The sequence below is a fragment of the Dasypus novemcinctus genome, chromosome 2, assembly GCF_030445035.2.
Source record: "Dasypus novemcinctus isolate mDasNov1 chromosome 2, mDasNov1.1.hap2, whole genome shotgun sequence".
Lineage (NCBI taxonomy): Eukaryota > Metazoa > Chordata > Mammalia > Cingulata > Dasypodidae > Dasypus > Dasypus novemcinctus.
This window is the reverse complement of record NC_080674.1, coordinates 185,070,750-185,076,749: the sequence shown is the minus strand read 5'-3', so window position 1 is coordinate 185,076,749 and position 6,000 is coordinate 185,070,750.

Sequence of the window (6,000 nt, the reverse complement as noted above, 5' to 3'; positions counted from 1 at the left end):
TGAGCTGAGCTCTTGCTGTCTGTGCCAGCTGGGGGACTCCCCCTGACTACCCTGGGTTGGGCGGTCACTGCACACTGTAGGCGAGTGAAGGGTGTCTGGCGGGGGCTCAGCAGTGACCCCACAGCCTAGAAAGGCAGCAGAGAGCAGTGGCTAAGCTTGTGAGCTCCAGGTATGGTTTGTATCCTGGGAGAAAGTTCTCTCATAAGTTGCCTAAACCCTCTGCCTTGGTTTCTTCTTCTGCAGAACCTCGGGGTGTTTGCACTGGCTGTTCCTTGCCTGCAGTGCTCTTCCTCTAGACGCTCACATCTGTAATCCCTAATTTAAATTGAATTTATCTCCCTCGTGTCTTTAGGCAAACCAATGAGGCCTACTTTGACCACCTTACTGAAAACTGAAATTCTCCCTCATTATCCTGTCCCCTTTGCTGTTTTTCCTGTTGTACCACCATCTAATGCTATATTAGTTATGTATTTTTATTGTTTATTGTCTTCTTCTCACATCTCTGGAATATTATCTCCACCAGAGCAAGGATTTTGATCTGTCTGGTCACTGCTGTATTCTGAAGCACCTAGAAAAATGCCTGCACATAGTAGCAGCTCAATAAATATTTATGGGTTAAGTTTGTAGGAAATGATCAAAACTTACAATGTTGTCAAGTCATTCTGATGTTCAAGTCCCCCTGGAATCTGACCAGTTTCAATGCCAAGTTTGTACTATTTTTACTTCTAGCCCAGGCCTCCAAATACATCCAGGATTTTTCCCTATATGCCTAAGATCTGTGGACTGTGGGCATAACTTTGCCTAGAAACTTGTGGAAACACAGGATCTTGGGGACCAACCCAGACTGACTGCCTGTCAGCAGCCCCCCACGAGTCTCGTGCACACAGGAGTATTGGAGAAGTGCTAACGTGGATCTTTCTTCCACACTGGACTCTCTCCCTTCCAGCTCCCCGAATAGTCATCACCAGTTCTCCCCCTACCTTCTTTTTTCTTTTTTAAGATTTGTTTATGTTATTTATTCCCCTCCTCATTGCTTGCACTCACTGTCTGCTCTCTATGTCCATTTGCTGTCTGCTCTCTGTGTCTGCTCGTCTTCTCTTTAGGAGGCACCGGGAACTGAACCCGGACCTCCCATGTGGGAGAAAGGTGCTCAATCACCTGAGCCACCTCAGCTCCCGCTTTGCTGTGTTTCTCACTGTCCCTTCTCTTTGTATCTCCTTGTGTCAGCTTGCATGCCTGCTCATTGCATCAGCCCGCTGTCTTACATGTCTTCTCTAGGAGGCACCGGGAACTGAACCTGGGACCTCCTATATGGTAGTTGGGAGCTCAATTGCTTGAGCCACATCCACTCCTGCCCCTCCCTCCGCACTTCTGACTCTTTCAAAGACTCTTTTCTTAGCAAGTTTGCATCACTAAAAGGCATCACTCTCTCTTGAGTCTTTGTTTCTGCTGTTCTTAGGGAGTTTCCCACATTCTTCTGAGCTTTCTTGAGGACATCTGTGTACATATCTTATCTCCCCTTCATTAAATAGTAAGCTTTTTGAGGGCAGGGTCTTACCCTATTTATCTCCAGATCCCACTGCCTCCACCTGCCTAAACTTAAATTAGGATCTGTCCTAGAACAAAGGAATAATTCTCTGACTTTGTCTCCTTTGTTTATTCTAAGGATCTAATGCTGTTTAACACGACTTTGTTTTCATGCGTGACCTTACCTGTAAGCTTCCTGAGGGCAATTTCATTCTATCTGAGCTCTTACCATCACCTTGTACAGGGCCAGGTATTCAAACCAACTAGTACATTAGTCAGTAATCCTTGAGAACAACTCAAGTGCCAGTCTCCAGGTAAAGCACCTGCCAGGGATAGAGATGTGATTGTAACACATTCCTATAAAGAAGCCCACAGCCTTGCCGGGTGACAGACTCCCACTTGGACACGTGAACAGGAGTCTTCATTGTAGCATCATTCAAATCAGTGAAAACAATCGAAATGTCCACCTGTGGGAATAAAAAATTTCATGGCACAACTGCAGTGTGAAATTCTATGTGGAAGTCTTTGGAGTGAATAAGATAAACATTTGAGAGTGAACAAAAAACACATTGCAGAATGATACATACCATTTGAGACTGGTTATACCTTAAATAGAGACATAATTATATTTAATATAAGCAAAAAGCTTTGAAAGGACATACAACAAATTAATAACAGTGATTATCAGCCTCTTTAGATTTGTCTGTGATTTTTAAAATGTAGAGAATGTATGTATGCATTATGTGTGGAATTATAGACGTTATAATCAATTAAAACAGCACTATTAAGTTCATTTAAATTTTAAAAAAAATGTGGCAAGAGCAATCAACTTTGCAAGCACTGGGTGGTGGGAGATAATCAGTAGCTTTGGAAACGACTTCATGCAGCTTTCAGGATTGTTCCCATTTTACAGATGGTTCAGTTGAGATGGGAAGAGGCAAATTCCCTTGCTTAGATGCCTTAATCACTACATAAGGTGCTTTACACTAAATGAAGAGCAGTACCTGCGTGATGGAGGACAAGGGAGGAAAGCCCGCCCGAGGGAGGCGTGCCCTCCCATCTGTCCCAGTGTGCCTGGACCTCCTCTCCATTAGCCTTTTCTAATGGGGACATGTGTCCCCCTCTTCCAAGACACCCTTTTCTAGGAAGGATGGAGACTTGGCAGTTGCCTCTGTCCCTCTGGGAAACCGCCTCCTCTCACTCCCTTTTATCTGCTTCCTACAAACTTTGATCTGGGGCCCTGACATCTGCTGCAGCTTTATGATAGGAACTCTATAAACCACCCTTCCCTTCCAATATTAAGAGCCAAGCCCAGAGCTCTAGGTTACCACTGCCTTGCCCTAAGCGCTCAGCCTTGCCGCGGGTCTGACAAGGCATCCTTTCTGGGGACCGAGTGTCTTATTTTTTTATGATCCTCACACCCTCCAAGGAAACTGCAAGAAATAAAATTCATTAGTAAGGCAAGCAGAGCACATCAAATTAAACACCATCAGCAAAAAGTCCTGATTTTAAAAGTGTCTGCATACTCATTTTAAAAGACTGTAGAGCTGAATAGGATCTCCTGGGCAGAAAGCATTGGACGTGACCAAGCTAGAACAAGATAATGTGGATGGAGTACATTGAGGCTCATTTCATGGGGAATGTCAGAGAAGGGGGCTTCAAGCAAAGGAAAGCACAGCCCTGGGAGGGGACCTGTGTGTCTGCTAAAATGAACTCAATCAAATTGAATAGAATAAGGTTTTCGGGTTTCTCAAAACGAGGGCATCCAGCACCTGAAGACATGATGAAACATCAGGACTCCATAAAAGGCTGAGCGTGCGAATCAACTCTGCACCACAGGTTCACTGCCAAGAGTGAGGGCAGCAAGACAGAACCAGGTGTGGAAACGACGTCTTTAATTTTGTTTGGCCAAATTTGCCAAGCATAATAGATTATGAGCCCTAATGGGTGCACCCAAGTAATTACACTTAATTGTTTGTGCAAGTCAGATGATCTATCAGCTACAAGCCCAATTAATTAAATGCAGGCACACAAGTCAGATTGGGAAGGAAGGAAGAGGGCTGGGTTCATTTCAGAATTAAGCCTGTGGTTCTTTCTTTTTTTTTTTTGAAATATCTTACTTTGAGAAGCCACAGGGAGAACATGCCTAGTAACAGTAGCGTGTCTGGAACATTCCACCAGGACATGGTAGGGACTTTTTATGGGGCTCCTGGGGAAGCCATCAGAGTTGTCTGAGTTTGCCAGTGCTGGGGAGAGAGGGATTGTAGAATTGCCTCTGCAGGGGCACAGCAGGCTCCGCCAGCATAACCCAGGGGATGAAAGGCAGGTAGAGGGCTGGCCTGGGGTGATTTGAAAATCAAATAAACTGAAGGTCAAGGTAATCCTCAAATGGAGGTCCTAGCAAATCTGGTCTTGACCTAAGGAGACCTCAGATCCCATTAGGTGGGACAGAGTGAATGGATACCTTCTAAAGGCAGGATTCCCTCACTTCCACCAATCATGGGCACCTTCACAATTTTAACAATATTCAGTTATCACTTGTCCTATTGTTTACATTTTTTCCTTTAAGCAGGTAAAGTGATTTCCAAAAGGGTTGTACCATTCTACGCTGCCAGGCTTCCCACCAGAGCCAGCTTCCACATCCACCAACCATCCAGAGAAGGCCCATGCAGATTTGTTCCCATTGCATTCCCATAGCATCCACCGAAGATGCAATGACCCAGTTTCTCATTTGCCAGCTTAATACCTGACAGCACCCCCCCTTGCAACCCATGCCTCCTAACTTCCTTAATGACATCCCAGATTTATTGTTCATGCAGTTATTCATTCAACAAACATTTTCTCTTCTAGCGACCTCATTCATAGCTGAAACTCATTTCTGCCACCAGAAAGGAAAGATTGCTGGCAGACAAGGGGCCTTTGATGCTCTGGCAAGATTCCATCTAAGTGGATACAGGCTTTCTTGGTTAAGTCGGGTCAACCAGCCTTTGTACTGAAGGCTTAGCTCTGTTAATTGCCTTTGGGGCCGCCTGGTCTCGCCTCTCTGAACCGCTCCAGTTTAGCTCAGCACCGCCTGCCTTGGACTTGGTGCTAAGGCTGCTGCCTGTGGATCAGTGGTGGGTAATATCAGGATATTGGCCAGATGTCTCCACTGCGAGATAAAAAGCATCCCTGAGAGAGAGGATGGAGGCAGGAAGCTGACATGGGTGGGACCAGGAGCCGAAGCATTTTTCAAGGACCACACAGGTACTGAAGACCTTTCGTGACATGCTCTTCCATCTGCTCCACCCCCTCCTAACTCTACAACTTCTCTTCTGATTCTCTAGAATGAGTTTGAGCCTGGAACCTGCCCTCCATCTCAGTAATCAAGGGGAGGGACGGCAGAGCCGTGACCAGAATGAGAAGGATTAATTAAGACATGGCACTAGATGGGGAGGCAGCTTTATGATCCAAGCCCAAATGATGACACAACAGTATCTGAGAGTCCTCGACACCTTGCTTGACTGCTTATTTGTTTTAACAAGAGTTCTTTTCTAAGCCAGTATCTCTTATTCATGTGAGCTGGAATCTGCCTGAGGCAGGTCAGCAGCTGCTCCCCGCTCTGGAGAGCCTGGTACCAGCTGGGCTTGTGTTGGCGGTGGCCGCAGGAGGAGGCTGGGATCAGCCTTGCCCAGTGTTCTTCGGGTGCTTGAGCTACACCACGTCTGCAGTAGAGAGACCTGGAAATAATCAGGTCTTTCGTTATGACTTGCTTCGTTCAAGGCTTGGAGGTCAGGTCTAACTGCCCACATGCAGAGAATGTTCCAGCAGTCACGTGCTGCTGCTTCTGGGCTCTGAAACCAACCACAGAGCATCTTAGCACAAACCACCACCCTTTGGAGTTCTTGGCTGTGTGCCTAAACATGCATAGCACAGAAGGGGAATCGGCAGAGGCCTTGGGGAGAGAAAACTCTCAATTTGAAATTCATTTCTGCCGCTAACTAGCTTCTGACTTTGAACAAGCAATAAGAGTAACTACTAAATGTCTGGAGCATTAATAGGTACCAGATGCTTTCGGCTGATTATCTAAGCTTATCCTCTCAAAAACCTGTGAAGCTGATACTATTATTAGTCCCTATTTATACGTGAGAAAAATGAGAAAAGAATCCAAGGGTCTATAGCTAATAAGAAGTGGAGCCAACCTCACCTTCAATAAGGTCAATTATTTTGCAGATAACCAACCACCCTGGTTTGCCAGGCACTGAGGAACTTCCAGCATTAAAGCCAGGAAAGCCCCTGGCAAACCAGGATGAGTCGGTCACCTAAGTATTGTCTAAGGACATTTTACAAAGACAGATTTGGTTCATCTAGTGGTATTTTGTTCCTATCAGGCTCCGCCCCGCCCCCACCCCCCCCCCCCCCCGATCCCTTGTCTGCTTGCCTGTTGTTTTTGCTCATTGTTTGTGCTCATTATCTGCGCATTTATTTTATTTT